This window comes from Carassius carassius, chromosome 39 (assembly GCF_963082965.1).
Source record: "Carassius carassius chromosome 39, fCarCar2.1, whole genome shotgun sequence".
NCBI lineage: Eukaryota > Metazoa > Chordata > Actinopteri > Cypriniformes > Cyprinidae > Carassius > Carassius carassius.
This window is the reverse complement of record NC_081793.1, coordinates 29,368,368-29,375,867: the sequence shown is the minus strand read 5'-3', so window position 1 is coordinate 29,375,867 and position 7,500 is coordinate 29,368,368. Positions and strand designations below refer to the sequence as shown.

Below are 7,500 nucleotides of genomic sequence, written 5' to 3'. Positions count from 1 at the left end.
TGTCATAATTTGTTCAAGTTAGACCGATATTGTATTATTAGATGAATAAATAAAACTGTAGGATTTCATCAAAGAAATAACATTTACTAAAAGATTTACAAAATGGATTAAATTTTTTGATTCAAGTTTCTGATGTTTTATGAATAATTCATGAAGTGACATCACTAATTTAATTCTTTATGAGGAAAATCACTTTAATCATCTGCTTCCAATATTATGGAAGTAAAACGATTGTGAATCAGCAATGCTGAAAAATGTCACAGTATTTTTCTTGATGATGACTGTATAACTGCATAACTATATAATAATGAATGAATAAGGCTAAGAATGACTGCTCTAACACAGATGAAGAGAGCTGTGCTCTGGATCATCAGCACATGAAAGAAACTGATGAACAGACAGAAACCAGCAGACCGGCCTGTGTTTCTCATTCAGACGCTCACAATGAGCCGCAGAGCTCAACCGGTCTCACTCATCCTCATCCTCATCATCTTCATCATCCTCATCCTGACAGATCACAGACACCTGCTGATATCAGATCAGTCTCACGGCCATCCATTATTAAACCGGTTCCTTACAAACTTTCCACTAACAGTCACTTATTTATAGAGACAGGTGATCACATGACACTTCAAATTTAGCCTAAAGCAGTGATTGGCTAAAAACTCACTGCCCTCGACACGCCCACTGCATGACCTGCCAAGGGTTAAATAAAGACTCACTCTCTCTCTCTCTCTCACACACACACACACTCAGTCTCACAGACACATACATACACACACACACACACACACACACACACACACACACAGACACACACGCACGCACGCACACACACACACACATTTTTTTTTATGAATACAGTTATAGAGCATTCAAGAGAATTTACCAATAAAGTAACAATTTAAATACATTAAAATAATATTAACATGACGTATGTGAATATTGCTGAATAAACTACCAGCGAATCCTGCATGAATCTGCATCTTCACCTTCATCAGTCTAACCCTCATCATCTTCCTCACTGCTGCGCCTCATTAACATACTCGTGTTTATGAATATTCATCAGCACTCACTGCATTATTAATAACCGCACGGTGTCTCTGTCTGAACCGTATGTCTGTCTGTCCGCGGGTTTCTATATGTGTGTGTGTGTGTGTGTGTGTGTGTGTGTGTGTTTTACCTGCTGCGGGTCCGCGCGGATCGATTCTGCTCCTCCCGCGTGTCTCACACTGCCTTGTCTAGACGGATTATCAAGTGCACGCATACACGTCACGCTACGTCATGACGCAACCAGCTTCAGCGCCTTGAATGGTAACCACTTTCAGCATCAACGTGAAACATCCTAATACTGTAATGGTTTTATTGCGACTGTAATTGATGTAATTAAAAAGTGACTGAGTGTGGGAACAGACTCAAAGTGTGATGCAACACTAGTCATTCATCTCCCCTGATAAAATTTTGGCCAAATATTGTCTAAAATTAGTAATAATTTATTAATTTGGCAGACAGTAAAGCAATTTACAGTGCTTGAAACATACATTTTCAATGCTTATTCAAATGTAGTTTGGGCAAAGTTATGAATTTAAATATTATTAGTAGTAGTATTATTATCATCACTATAATCGAAAACATACAAAAAAACGTCCTTATGTATTATCTATTTATTTATTTATTTTTGGTTAGCAGCATCTACGTGCATTTCCAACATTTAGCAGCTGGACTTCATTTCCCAGAAGCCCCTGTGGCCAGTGTGCCGCGCGTGCGCAGTCGCGTCAGCAGTGTATGATTCGCGGAGAGAGAGGACAGATCTGGAGAAACAGAGGAGGTGAGAACTAGCAAGCGATTTACAAAATAAAGTTATTCATTAAATATTGCAGGACACTTTCATTGCGTTGCATAATAATAACGACATATAATAAGATATGAATTTGAACATGTATTGACAAGAGTCTTACACAACAGATATGATACGAATAGATTTGATATGGTACCATACTACCATACTCCATACTGTTCATAGTATGCACACTTTCTGTAGACACACTACACATCCACTGACTAAATTACTCTCTCCATTTCTGCTGTATCTTTATGATATGTGACACGATGCGATTTAGTATGCTATTATGTACTGATTATCCTACTATTTTCAGTGCTTTGAATGAAAAAAAAAAAATATTATATATTTTTTCTTTTCCATATATTTTATATATATATATATATATATTCTGTATTTTATTTTTCTCTATATTTTATTACTATATTGTTATAATTATTTTTTTATTTATTGTATATTGTCTTTGTATGTGTTTTATTACCTTTAGATTATATGTCTGCGGCTCCACCTGCTGGTGCGTGACGGTACTGCACACACACACACACACACACACACACTCACACACACAGTGCCAAAATCTCACACTCATCCAGGCCACACAGGAAAAAAGGGGTAGAAGGAGTAGAGCAGCTTGACACTGAAGCAGTTAGAAAACGACATCTTTGTAACTTTTGAACACCTAATAGGAGCCTATTAGTAGAGTAATAATTCATACCCTTAATGTACTAAATTGTAGGCTTACATATTGGGGTAAAAAGGTACAGATGTCCTTTTAAGAGGAATGCTACAGTGTCAAGCTGTTGTACCCCAAAAGGTACAGTTTTGGCCCTCTTTTCACAACCCTTTCTCAAAATACACACTATTACTTGTATGGCCATCACATAGAAAGATCTAAATCCTTTTATGCAAGAAGTCTTCTGCTCACCAAGCCTGTATTTGCAAAGGCAGTAAAAACAGTGAAATATTATTATAATGTAAAACAGTTTTCTGTGTGAATCTGTCTTAAAGTGTAATGTATTTCTGTGATGCTCCGCTGTATTTTCAGCATCATTCCTCCAGTCTTCAGTGTCACATGATCTTCAGAAATCATGAAAATATGATGATTTACTGCTCAAGAAACATTTCTGATTATCATCAATGTTGAACACAGATGACTAAATCAGGATTATTTGATGAATAAAAAGATCCAAAGATCAGCATTTATCTGAAATAAAAAGCTTTTGTAACATTATACATGCATTATAACAAAAGCTTGGAGCCAGTGTAATTAAACACACACACACACTCTCTCTCTCACACACAGAGTGTGTGTGTGTGTGAGAGAGAGAGAGTGTGTATGTGTGTGTGTGTCTCTGTGAGTGTGTGTGAGTCTGTGTGTATTGGAAGGATAATAGTATGGAATAGTAATCGAGCTGCATTAATGTCCTGCATGAGTGGTGTGTGAGCAGCAGGTGGCGCTGCAGCAGATTCTTACACTGAGAACAAAATAAAATCAAAACAAAATGACACAAATAGTCAGTTTTCAACAAGAAACAACAAATCAAGAGTTGGATCAAATCCAAGAATAACAAACACTAAAGAAACAAATATAAACCACAGTTACCACAGGTTATATTTTCTGAGATTAGTGTAAAATTGTTTTCAGTCAGCCAAAATGATGATGATGTGACATCACACTCTATCCAGTCACATGACCTCCCCCAATCAGAAAATCTGAACCCTCTATAAGTCCCGCCCCTTCCTCTGGTCATATAATCTTCATGTAAATGAATCATATTGAGTGTTTACACATCTACAACGCTGAGCTGTGATTGGCTGAATCATGTGAGTCTGTCTCCCAGCATGCATTGTCTGCATCTGTGCAGGATGTGAGTTTGAGGGCAGCGTTAAACATCATTAGGCTCTCCGCAGCCGTCAATCTGCTCTGATTGGATGAAACTAATAGGAAGAAACAAGTTCCCGTGAACAGCAGCCATCATCAGACGATCCACAGTGACGTCAGAGAACAAACCTGAGCCTGTCTTTCCTGTTGATCTGCGACGAGACGCTCGCTGCAAACATCAGGCCTCAGGTCGTTCACTGTAGCTGAGAGCAGCAAGGGTTAATGTGCTGTTAGATCAGATCTGATGTCACTCTGTCAGGTCCAGTGACGGTCATCTGAGACATCAGCCTGTGATGGGGCAGGCTCCGGTTGACCTTTGACCTCACAGTAACTCTGCAGTGTGTCTTCTGTCTCGCAGGCCGTGCGTGAGAGCCACACTGACCGATCACTGACCGCTGAGCGATCAGGACACAGTCCTCGTGATTAATGACGTACTGTACAATCTGCACGAACACCTTTATCTACGATGCAGATATTCATTATGAACATGAAAATGCATTGTATCTTTGCATAAATAAATCTATCCAGTTAAAATGCATAATATTTTGTTTTAATGCAATGCACTTCCTAAAAGTGTAACAATGAGTAGATGAGTCTTATAACTCTGGTTACTGTCACGAGATCACACATGCATTATACGCTGCATTACAGGGCAGAATCTGTGCATCTAAACTACTTTATAATACTTCATTCACCCTGATCAATAAAAGATGCACTGATGAATAACAGTTATCTCGAGGCAGAGGTGATGTTTGCCGAATCTCATCTTCAGGGAGATCTGGAGCAGAGGTCGAGGCACACAGACGTCTTTGTGTGTCTTACAGCGGCGCTCCAGTCTCTGATTCTTCAGGCTCCTGCACCATCATATCTGCTCATCTGAACATTACTGTTAACCCCTCGGTGTAATAAGCGGCTGTTAGAGTCTAACAGTCGTTCATCAGGGGTGGATTTCATCTGGACACAGCCATCAAACACTGGACGAGAAGCTCAGGTCTACAACAACAGTCCAGTGATGAAAACTACTGGACATCTGGGAATGATGTTGTGACTGGACATATGGACACACATCCTGCTGGACAGGAAATGAGGAGTAACCAGACGGCATTCACACACACACACACACACACACACACACACACACACACACACGTTTGGTCAAACACACTATACAACAAAAGACCGAGACCTTGTTAAATACAGTGTGAGGAATTAACTTCCTGTGTGTTTGATCTGTATTTCCTGTTGAGATCAGAGCAGCTCACTGAGAAGTGAAGCGACATTCAGCCAAGTATGGTGACCCATACTCAGAATTCGTGCTCTGCATTTAACCCATCCGAAGTGCACACACACAGAGCAGTGAACACACACACACACTGTGAACACACACCCAGAGCAGTGGGAAGCCATTTATGCTGCGGCGCCCGGGGAGCAGTTGGGGGTTCGATGCCTTGCTCAAGGGCACCTAAGTCATGGTATTGAAGGTGGAGAGAGAACTGTACATGCACTCCCCCCACCCACAATTCCTGCCGGTCTGGGACTCGAACTCACAACCTTTCGATTGGGAGTCCGACTCTCTAACCATTAGGCCACGACTTCCCTTGAAGAAACGCACTGCATTAGGATCTTACTGGATTGTACATCTCGTTTCTGTAATTAAATGTTACTAAAGAGGATGGTGTGATGTCATGTGATCCTCATACCGGTCTACAGAACCTCAGTGAGACACTCTCAGAGGAAGTGCTCTCATCTCAACAGGAAATGGCTGCACTCTCAGACTGTATGTGTGCTGCTTGTGTGACTTGACTTTCAGTTCTGGTTCATATTCCTTAAATACACTGTGTGTGTGTGTGTGTGTGTGTGTGTGTGTGTGTGTGTGTGTGTGTGTGTGTGTGTGTGTGTGTGTGTGTGAGAGAGAGAGAGAGAGAGAGAGAGAGAGAGCGCGAGTGTGTGTGTGTGTGTGTGAGAGAGAGAGAGAGAGAGCGAGTGTGTGTGTGTGTGTGTGTGTGTGTGTGTGTGTGAGAGAGAGAGAGCGAGTGTGTGTGTGTGTGTGTGTGTGTGAGAGAGAGAGAGAGCGAGTGTGTGTGTGTGTGAGAGAGAGAGAGAGAGAGAGAGAGAGAGAGAGAGTGTGTGTGTGTGTGAGAGAGAGAGCGAGTGTGTGTGTGTGTGTGTGTGAGAGAGAGAGAGCGAGTGTGTGTGTGTGTGTGTGTGTGTGTGTGTGTGTGAGAGAGAGAGAGAGAGAGAGCGTGAGTGTGTGTGTGTGTGTGTGTGTGTGTGTGTGTGTGTGTGAGAGAGAGAGAGAGAGAGAGCGAGTGTGTGTGTGTGTGTGAGAGAGAGCGAGTGTGTGTGTGTGTGTGTGTGTGAGAGAGAGAGCGAGTGTGTGTGTGTGTGTGAGAGAGAGAGCGAGTGTGTGTGTGTGTGTGAGAGAGAGAGCGAGTGTGTGTGTGTGTGTGTGTGTGAGAGAGAGAGAGAGAGAGAGCGAGTGTGTGTGTGTGTGAGAGAGAGAGCGAGTGTGTGTGTGTGTGTGTGTGTGAGAGAGAGAGAGTGTGTGTGTGTGTGAGAGAGAGAGCGAGTGTGTGTGTGTGTGTGTGTGTGTGAGAGAGAGAGAGCGAGTGTGTGTGTGTGAGAGAGAGAGAGCGAGTGTGTGTGTGTGTGAGAGAGAGAGCGAGTGTGTGTGTGTGTGTGAGAGCGAGCGAGCGAGTGTGTGTGTGTGAGAGAGAGAGCGAGCGAGCGAGTGTGTGTGTGTGAGAGAGAGAGAGAGAGCGGGTGTGTGTGTGTGTGTGTGTGTGAGAGAGAGAGCGAGTGTGTGTGTGTGTGTGTGTGTGTGTGAGAGAGAGAGAGAGAGAGAGAGAGAGAGAGAGAGCGAGAGAGAGAGAGAGCAAGAAAAGAGAGAGAGAGAGAGAGAGAGACAGAGAGAGTGTATTTCATAAAGATCCTCTCGTGGTCACATGGATCATATTTCTCCACAGTATTAAACAGCAGAAATGAAACTCTGCATAAAAGCGATTTGAGATCTACATTATTATTATTGTTATTATTATTGTGACATTATTTTCATGATAATCAAGCACAGTAATATAATCCAGTGGTTCAAATCATCATCTTCAGTAGAGCTCTTCACTATGGAATGAGATTTATTCCCATCACTCACATGACAATGCTTCATAGAGAAATAAGAACATGTTCTTCTGGAGTTATTCAACGTAAAAGAAAAATAGATCTAATAGCTTTTATCACCAGTGAGGAACTCAATTACCTGACATTACTACGGTTACACATCTGAAGCCCTTTAACACGTGTGTGTGTGAGAGAGTGAGTGTTTGTGTGTGTGTGTGACTGTGAGAGTGTGTGTGTGAGTGAGTGTGTGCGTGTGTGTGTGTGTGAGTGAGAGTGTGTGTGTGCGTGAGTGTGTGTGAGAGTGAGAGTGTGAGTGAGAGTGTGAGAGTGTGTGAGCGTCTGCATGTGTGAGCGTCTGTGTGTGCGTGCGTGCGTGTGTGTGTGAGAGTGTGTGTGAGTGTGTGTGTGTGAGTGTGAGTGTGTGAGTGAGAGTGTGTGTGTGTGTGTGTGAGTGAGAGTGTGTGTGTGTGTGAGTGTGTGTGTGTGTGAGTGTGTGTGTGAGTGTGTGTGTGAGTGTGTGTGTGTGTGAGTGTGTGTGTGAGTGTGTGTGAGTGAGAGTGTGTGTGTGTGAGTGAGAGTGTGTGTGTGTGTGTGAGTGAGAGTGTGTGTGTGTGAGTGAGAGTGTGTGTGTGAGTGTGTGTGTGTGTGAGAGTCAGAGCACGAG

General features: G+C 42.4%; 1 protein-coding gene across 1 annotated transcript in view; it reads right to left on the bottom strand.

Annotated features, from left to right (window-relative positions):
• The window catches only part of LOC132121756 (ornithine aminotransferase, mitochondrial-like), an 8,399-nt gene extending 7,070 nt beyond the window's left edge, over positions 1-1,329 (bottom strand). Inside the window, exon 1 of the mRNA XM_059531507.1 lies at positions 1,184-1,329. The gene's annotated coding sequence lies outside the window, so the exon portion shown is untranslated. The remainder of the gene's footprint in view (positions 1-1,183) is intronic.
• Between the last annotated feature and the right edge of the window lie 6,171 nt (positions 1,330-7,500).